This window comes from Pezoporus occidentalis, unplaced genomic scaffold (genome assembly GCF_034315485.1).
Source record: "Pezoporus occidentalis ecotype Australia unplaced genomic scaffold, CSIRO_AGI_Poc_V1 ctg39, whole genome shotgun sequence".
Taxonomy (NCBI): Eukaryota; Metazoa; Chordata; class Aves; order Psittaciformes; family Psittacidae; genus Pezoporus; species Pezoporus occidentalis.
Genome location: NW_026915713.1, coordinates 1,819,387 through 1,828,185, shown reverse-complemented (window position 1 = coordinate 1,828,185; position 8,799 = coordinate 1,819,387). Strand labels below are relative to the sequence as shown.

Here is an 8,799-nt window from a genome sequence, read left to right as displayed (position 1 = left end):
AAATACAAGTGTTTGTTAGTCCACTTCTTGGCTGTCCACCTGTAAAGTGGGAATACTGTTACTATGTTCTTGTCCTTGATCTTGTCTAGTTAGACCTCAAACTCCAGGAAAGATTGTCTCCAAACTAATGATCATCTTGTGAGCACCCTTAACTAGAGTTTCTGTCTCTTACCATAAGCCTCCAGTTAGAAGATAGTAACTCTCCTGGAATCCAGTTGATAGTGAGGCAAATTTCTGATGGCATAAGGGATCACATCTGGCAGAGGGGAGGGAAAAATCTCCTTTAAATTGTATGATCAAAGGAGAAGCAAAATTTATTCAATTACATTTAACCATTTTTTTACACTTAAAGCAGGATCGGCAAACAGTAATAAAAACTAGGTACAAAAGAACTTAAGATACCTGCTTTTCAAAAGCACTGAAGCACCTGCAAGTATAGCAACATGATGGGGATGAATAAGCAGAGGATACTACTTCTGGGTATTCCTGTGCTGAACTGTCACGGTGGAATCGCTCCCATGCTTAGGTGAGGTGAATCAGGCCTGCCTGCTCCTGCTGCCCTGAGTTAACCACTCCAAACTGTCCAGCAATGATGGGGGGTGATGGGCACCCCTTCTAAACTTCTGTGTTCTTGAAGAAACATGGCAATATGGCATGTGGCAGTGAGCTTTTGTATATTGCCTGCATTTACAGGAAAGGCCACCAGCAACTGACATTACTCCTTCCTCCTCAAACACAGACTTGGGGAGGTCATGATGGGCAGCCCAAAGGTAAGCACTGTAGAATAGGGTTGGCATGCACACAAGGCATCCTTGTGAGCCTCACAGCCGGTAGGAGAGTCACAGTGATAGAACACACTTGCTTTTCACACTCAGCTTCAGACTCAAGGGGAAATGGGTGCCGCATGGTTGGAGGGATGAAAGCCACCTAGCAAGCTACAGCAAGATGCTCCATTTTGATTAACCCATGGCCACAGTCCAAACAGATCTGAAGTTGAAACTTTGTACCCAGCTTGGGACAGAGAATGAACAAACTAAAGATTATACACTGAAAAACTTCATCCTGATAGGATTAGACAGGCAGTCTTTTATCTGAACAGAGGGAAAGATCATTCCTGTTTCTTTCATTTATTTTGCTGGATTTCTTGTGCAGAATTGCAGCTTACACAATATCAATTAAGCCATTTAAGGAATACAGAGGTGTCATGTATGCCAAAAAATCCCTTGCAAAGGATGTGGGGTCAGTTTGGGTGCATAGCTGCTTGGTGGCAGAGCAGCAGAAGGCACCCTGCTGTGGCCACACTCCATCAGTTACCTTGGCCTCGCCTGGGTCACTGCTATTCTCTGTTACACGCAGCAGGCAGCAACACCAGCCAGAGCATGTGTTGTAATATCAATTTATAGTCAGTTATTATTTTCCCTGCTTCTGGGGGAAGCTGGCACCTCCCAGCTCCTTTTTCCTGACAGCAAGACAAAGAGGCACAGCATAATAACATTGTCAATATAGTTTACTAAAATGTGATTAATCAAAAGAGCACATGGGAAACAAAGCATGGAAAAGCAGAAGGTAATGATTGACTGTAGCCACAAGGCAGTAATGAAAGGGGTCTAGAAAGAAGATTTTAAGCCTGTAAGTGAAAAGGTTCAGGCTTTTAAAAGGATCAGAGCTTTCATAATTTCATGATCAGAACACTTCTTAATAGGATACGACAACTGCTCCTGTAAAAGGACTTTCTGGAAAATGGTCCTCGGATAGTATTACCTAGCAATACGTGTGGTAATTAATTCTGCATTGGACTTTCATTACCATCACCTTAAATAAAATGCCTTGGTTTGGATAAAATAATATGTCTTAAAACATGATTCAGAGTACATTTTCCAACTGTAGTTCTGAAGGGACAGTCCTAGCAGGATTTGAAATGATGTTGTTATATTTTTTCAGTTTATCTTACTATCCAGGAGGTGTTCCATATTGGATCTGTACTTAGGAAAGAGATTTATAGTTCTGTTTTAAGATATCAATATTTTACAGTAAGGATTTGGGGGAGAGATAATAGGAGGCAGGGGAAAAAAATACCTGGAGAAGGGATTGTGTGTCTGAAAGCATCTTCATTTATTTATTTATTTTATTTCCATCTCCAGCAATTTAATAAACACTTTGCCATGTTTGTGCCCTTTGACTGTGTCCTATGACACTAACATCATAGCACAGACTGTTCCCGTGGTTCACCAGTCTTGCGCATGTGTGCAGAAGGGAACAAGATCACACCCATCTTGTCTCCTTGGGCAGCTGAATTCCTTGGATCCTGACCTGAGATCCAGAAATTCTGGTTCCCTCCTTTGCCTTGGCACAGACTTTCTGCATGATCTTCAACATTTACACATGAAAAGCAGAGATGCTGCTAGCCAGTGACAGGCCACTGATGGCCATGTGATGGTGCATCTCTCTGGTAATGGCATATATCATCAATATATAAATGCCACAGACAGACTGAGGTGTTAAAGATTCCGTTGTAACTTCTCTTTTTTTAAATGCTACATTAAGACTGTTTAAAAGATTGTAAAGCTTCCATGTACAGCTTTAGACTCAAGGAAACATGTTGCACATAATTTGAATTAATAGCAGCTTCATCTGTACAAAAAGTTAGCTTTATCAGTAAATACAAAGTGTTCATTACTCTATAGCTCACTGGAATTAAATGGGCGCAATATTAACCTATGGAATTAAATCTGAAATCTTCAGAGCAGTTACCATTCTGGGAGGTGAGGGTGAGTGGTTGCAGACACATGACCGGGGTGCCACCTCGTGGCATGATCAAATGATGCTTATAGCAACAAGCAGAGGCTCATCCTACAAAAGATGGCATGAAGTTTTACTTGTTTATGTCCACAGTCCTGGGAACAGAATAAATCCAGTAACTGCATGCCTGTATGTGCTCCAGATATAAGTGAAATAAGAGCGCATGTAGAAAATAACCCTATAGGGAGAAAAAACAAAAACCAAAAAACAAATCAAAACCAAAAGGAGCTTTCATTTTCTAAAAAGTCTACTGGTTGTGAAAGTAATGCAGAATTTCATCTTCACTCCCAAGCAAGATATTTCATGTAAGACTGTAAACAAGTGGAATTAATGTGTAACTTAAAGGGGGTAACTAGAAATAAAAGTAAACACCAGAAATAAAAGATCAAGTTGGGATATGAAAGCTTCTGTTCACAAATTCTTCAATAAAGTATATAAAGAGCTAAGAGTTAAGAGCTGACAGAAACTCAGTTGCTGGCATAAATTGATCTGTAGTTAAGGTATTGTCTTTCTTGCTTTCCGTATTTCTACTGCAGTGCTTTCCCACCAACTGTTGCTGTGAGATGGAAGGCAATTGGTCAAGCTCTTGAGAAAGAGCAGAAATTAATGTAAAAATATTTGTGATCCAGTATCTCAGAATATACCACAGTTAGAAGCAAATTCAGCTACATTTTGAGAATGTGGTGGTGATGATGATGATGACAGTGATAATAGTAACATATTGATCTTATATTTGACTGAAATACCTCTGTTCTAGCCTGTGCAGCCATGTGCCATGTATTTTTTGTAATGTGCTTTTGACTGTACTATCAGTTCTCTGAAAAGCAGCTTTTTTTTTCCTTGGCCATCAGCATGGCAGTGTCACAAGTTATATATTATTTTAAACAAAAATATCAACAAAGACTTTAGGAAAGAGGCTTCTTCCACCTGTTGAAAAACAAACACATATGCTGTTCCTTCCCTCCATCACACTAAATCTAAGGCCCAGGAAACAGGGAGTCAGAAAGTGCCATAACTGTTCAAGCTGTGCTGAAGGTGAGGACTGATCCTGGCATATTTTCACCCCAAACCAGGACGCTTTTAATCACAGTGGGACCTGAAGTGGCAGAGGACTGCAAGAGGACAAATTCCCTCTCTTTATGGGGTGGATATTTGTTCTCTGTGCGAGGGTCAGTTTCAGGTCTGGCATCAGACTGAAAAGGGATTGGGAAGGCCATTAGGTACTCTCTTCAGAGACTATGCTTCCATTCCCAGCAAAATACTGGAAACTGTACTCTTCCTTTGTGTGCATGAACTATTATGGTGATATTTTTCCCCAGGTTTCTAAAATCTTACATATGATTACCCTTTCTTAAATGACTCTAAAGCTGGACTCATGGTGCTAACAGCATCCAAACATACTACTATAAAAACAAACCAAAAAAACCCAAACAAAAACAACAAACAAAACCAAACAACAACAACAACACCAAAAAAACAAACAAACAAACAAAAAAAACAAACCAAAACCACCAAAACAAAGGAAATGCTTTCATTCCTATTCTGTAAAACCATTATCTATACCTTTTCTGAGAAACACCTGAAATTCACTTTAGCTGCTTCTAAAATGGCCCACCATTTTCTGAGGTAGAAAACCAGCAACTACTTCTACCAACTTGGTAAGGCATTTCACCATAAATATACTGCAAAGAGCCAGTCTGTCTGTTCCCTGGGTGAGTAAACACCATGGAGAATTGCAGCCCTGCTCCTGCCAGAACAGAGATGCTGGGAACAAACCCTTTCCATCTTCTCTGAGAGAAACAGCACTCGGCCAGAGGGACACATGTGCACCATGACAGCTAAGGGGGTCCCCCCTCCCATTGCTCAAGGATCCATGACAGCACCGAGTGACCATTCATTTGTGGTGCAGAAGGTGTGGAAACACCCTTACCTATCAGAGCAGCCAAAAATAAAGGGTGATACAGTTTTTCTAAGTGCTACCTGTGCCTCTCTAGGCAGACACTGATCAGCAGCCCTAGGAAGCCTTTAGGTGGGCATGGAGGGTCCATAGACAGTTTTGTGAAGGGAAGACTTCCAGAGAGATGCTGCATCTGGATGGGCTTCTCCTGACTGCACCTGCACAGGGCTCTAAGCCTTTGCATGCTCCCCCTAAGCACGACTCCTCCAAGCTGCCAAATATGTCTTAAAACTTGCTCCTGAGCAGCAACGCTGACACCTCGAGCTCTCACAGCAGCCGGCCGGATGCTCCCTAAAAAATAACATCAGGAGAAGATCGATCGAAAAGAATCTTGAAAAGTGAAAGAATTGGGGCAAGTGTGGAGAAAAAGACATCTTCCCTGACCGGGAATCGAACCCGGGCCGCGGCGGTGAGAGCGCCGAATCCTAACCACTAGACCACCAGGGATCTTCTACGGAACGTTCTACCAGCCTCCTCAAAAATTCACATAGAGGCCCCTGTACCACTCTGCTAATTTTTTTCATGTTCCCCTCTTCCGGGCAGTACCAAGTCCCGGAGACAGTTGTACGTATGAGGGACGTTCCATTCCATCCTACGGAAGGGGGGTGAGCAGAGAGGGAGCATCCCAGACGGGGTGAGATACGGGATGGCGGTCAGAGGCCGGGCGCTACATAGCCCAGGCCCTGCGGTCTTTCTGGCGCTGCAGGAGAGGGGCCAGCTATGCCTCGCACAACGCGGTGGCCAGCGCTGCGCAGCCGGCGCAAAGGGCGGGTCGGTCGGAGGAGGGAGCTGAGCGCGACCTGGCGGTCCTTCTGTTACCGCGCTGGGCTCTGGGCGGTCCCTGTCAGGAGCAGCGCTGTGCGGGGTGGGTGTTTTTCATTTCGAGTTGCCTGTTCACGCCGTCCCTCAGTCTCACTACGGGATACTGCTGCAACTGCTTGTGCGCTGCGAATCCCGGCCGGCAGCTCCTAGGAGGCGGGAGCGAGCGTGCTGGTGGGGCTGGCCTCCCCTCGCCTGGGTTCCTCTTCAGGCAGCTGTGGAGGCAGAAGCCCGCAGCTACACCGCTTTTCGGTGTTTGGTCTGCACGGGAGAGCCGATCAAAGGCCTGCCTCAAGCGGAAGCCCGTGTCTCCACAGGGAAAACGAGATTGGTGGGGGTTCTGCCTCGGGCTGCGAGGGCCTTCTTACACAACAGTTATGAATCTGTGACTTCGTATTTTATTGGTAAGGTTTCTAAGAGAGGAGTTGAAAGCTCTGCTATCAATGCAAATGACATACGTGTAAGTGCTTATTCCTCTGGTGTGTTGATTTCGTGAGCAAAGCGGATCTGAGAGCTGTACTAGCAGAAGTGAGCTTTTCCTATTGTAAGTAGTGTCCATAATGTAAGAGGGTTTGCAGTACACGAGCAAATTTCGCTAGTTCTCACACACCACACACACGCCTCTGAAATGCACTATAAAAGTAACCTTTTTCATGTGAAGATAGATAAGCTTCAGCCTATGTATTTGTGGACTCTGCAAATATGCATTAGCTTATCTTTAAAAGCTTTAGAGTCTGAAAACAAACTTAGGGAGACCACTTTCCTCAGGGATGTACTCGGGAGGTTTGGGTGTTTGGTTTCCCTCTCACTTGAGTCCCTGTACAGCCAATGGTTCATTTCATCCCATAGCCTTCATAGGAGCAGGCTTGAGCAAAATGTCTTGATTGCGATGGAGCTTTCTTTTGTCCAAACTGAGCAACATCACTGTGCAGTGAAGTAGGTAACTTACAAAATGGGAGGTTACAATCAGGCCCAATTAAATACACATAGTCTTAGATACTGCAGGAACTGCATTTCATGTGTCTATCTACAACTGCTTTGTTAAGGCCTTAGAGTAGACAAAGCTGTGGAGCCCTGGAGGCAGAGCACAGCTCAGACAGAGGCACCACTGCAGCCTAAAGCCATTGCAAAAAGGGGGATATGGTTAGGTGAAAGGTTGCCTGGTCCCAGCAGCTAATCTGTGCCCTGTCTTGAGAAGAAAGGCAAAGTTTCTGGTTTCCTACAAACTCAGAAGAAAGGCAAAGGGATCTGGTTTCCTGCAACTCAGAACCTGCAAAGGGCACCAACCAAATACAACAGTGGTGCTACACCGCAGAAACTGAGCTAGCTTTAAAGGAGTTTGTATGCTTCTCACCAGAGTTGTGGTTAAAAGCACATGTTTCCCCACCCTGGGTGCTTCTCAGGTGGGTTTTGGAAGGTACTGATTTCTGTGCTTCCATGGCTGTGATGCTAGCAGCACTTGAGACAGCCAGGTTAAAAGTAGGGTAGGTCCATATCAGCTGCATTGAAGACGTGTTAGAGAAAGGTTGTTGCCACTGTTTGTTCTTAAGAGCACCTCTGTTGTGCAACACCTCAGAGGAAGGCAGGGGTGACCCCCTCCCCCCGATTTTTAAGTTGCCTGTGGGACAGAGGCAAAATACTACCCTGTCAATTTCAGAAAAGTTGCTTAGCCTATGAAAGGTGGGATCTCATGCCAAATGTCAGGGCAGGGGAATGCATTTTGTGTATGCCTTAGGAAACTTAAGATGTAGAAACAAATACTTCTCACTCTCTTATGCTTGACAATTAGCAAGTTATTTTTGAGATGTGCAATATATCATACTGAATTTCTCTTGAGTAGTGAAAGGGTTGTTGATTAAGAGTGGTGAAAACTCTGTATGTATGTACTAGCGAAATTTTAATGAAATAAGAAATCTCCCTCAGGTTTTGGGAGGCAGGAGTCTGACCACTAGACCACCAAGGAAGTAGAACTCAAAATAATATGTGCTCTAGTTATTATTAGAAGTAGCTTTCTTTTCTGTACAAGACATGTGCACTGACAAAAAATTACACCTCTTCTCTGACTTCCTATACTCGATAGAGAAATGCATCAGTGAAGCTGTCAGCGATTCAGCCTCCTGCCAGCACAGCAGCAGCTACTGCCTGTGCCTGAATCCCTGTGATGCTAGCTGGAGAAGAACAATCTTCCCAAAAGCACCAGGGAAGGAATGTCGGAGGCCAGTGTTTCTTCCCACTTAATGGAACAGTGGTGTGTTGGTAAAACCAAAAGAGTAACATCCAGTGTTCAAGGTACTGTATCCCAGCTCTCAGAGTTCAGTGTGCAAAGCTTAAATGAATTTGCAGTCTGATAAATAAGAGCAATTACTTTAAATGCAAGCTGTAAAGCAGCGTGCAATTAACTTGTCTGTTCCATATGAATATATTGCATATTATTATTACTTTAATTTGCCATGTGAGTTATGTGTGACAGTAGGCTTACTATATAAACATGAGTAAGAATAGCATCAAAGTAATGTGCTGATTTACTGAAAGTATATTATTTGAGTATGCTTCCGCTATATAATCACAAAATCACAGAATCATTAGGGTTGGAAGGGACCTCTAGAGATCCTCTAGTCCATGCCCCTGCCAAGGCAGGGCCATATAATGGTAAGTGCAAATCGTCTTGACTACCTGGAGTACATGCTTCAGCAGTAGTGAAAATCCTTATTTGTACAAAAGCTGTATATGGTAGTTATAACTATATGTAATGTGTGTATTTATCACTCCTCTCCTTCTTCAAGTGAATATTTGATATGGAAAGTCTTGACATCAGCTTTTCTGCTTTAAGTTAGCCTGATTTAAAATGTACATCATCCCAGTTTTAGGGAAGCAAAGTTACAAATTACGCCCAGTCTTTTGCGGTTTTATGTTTAATTTCCATGTGTGGTCAGAATGGTTACTTAACTATTAGATTATAATGATTTTCTGGGGGGAAATACTATTGTAGTTTACATTCCTGATATCTGTTTTCACCCTAATTGCATTTTATGGAAATAATCTAAGGAAAATCTCAAGTGGTTGTCCAAATGTTACAGCAGTTCTGGTACTCTTAGCTCCAAAATCATCTTCCAAGCTGTACAGTGACTTGCTCTATCTTCTTGTAGTTTAACTAAACCAGAGCTAGGGGGCAGCATGTGAGAATTTGCAGTGTCACGTCTTAACGCTCTGCAGACTGGTCACTA

General features: G+C 43.3%; 1 non-coding gene across 1 annotated transcript; it reads right to left on the bottom strand.

Annotated features, from left to right (window-relative positions):
- Nucleotides 1–5,131: 5,131 nt before the first annotated feature.
- On the bottom strand, nucleotides 5,132–5,203 carry TRNAE-CUC (transfer RNA glutamic acid (anticodon CUC)). Its single transcript has one exon. It is a non-coding gene; the product is annotated as a tRNA-Glu (tRNA).
- Between the last annotated feature and the right edge of the window lie 3,596 nt (nucleotides 5,204–8,799).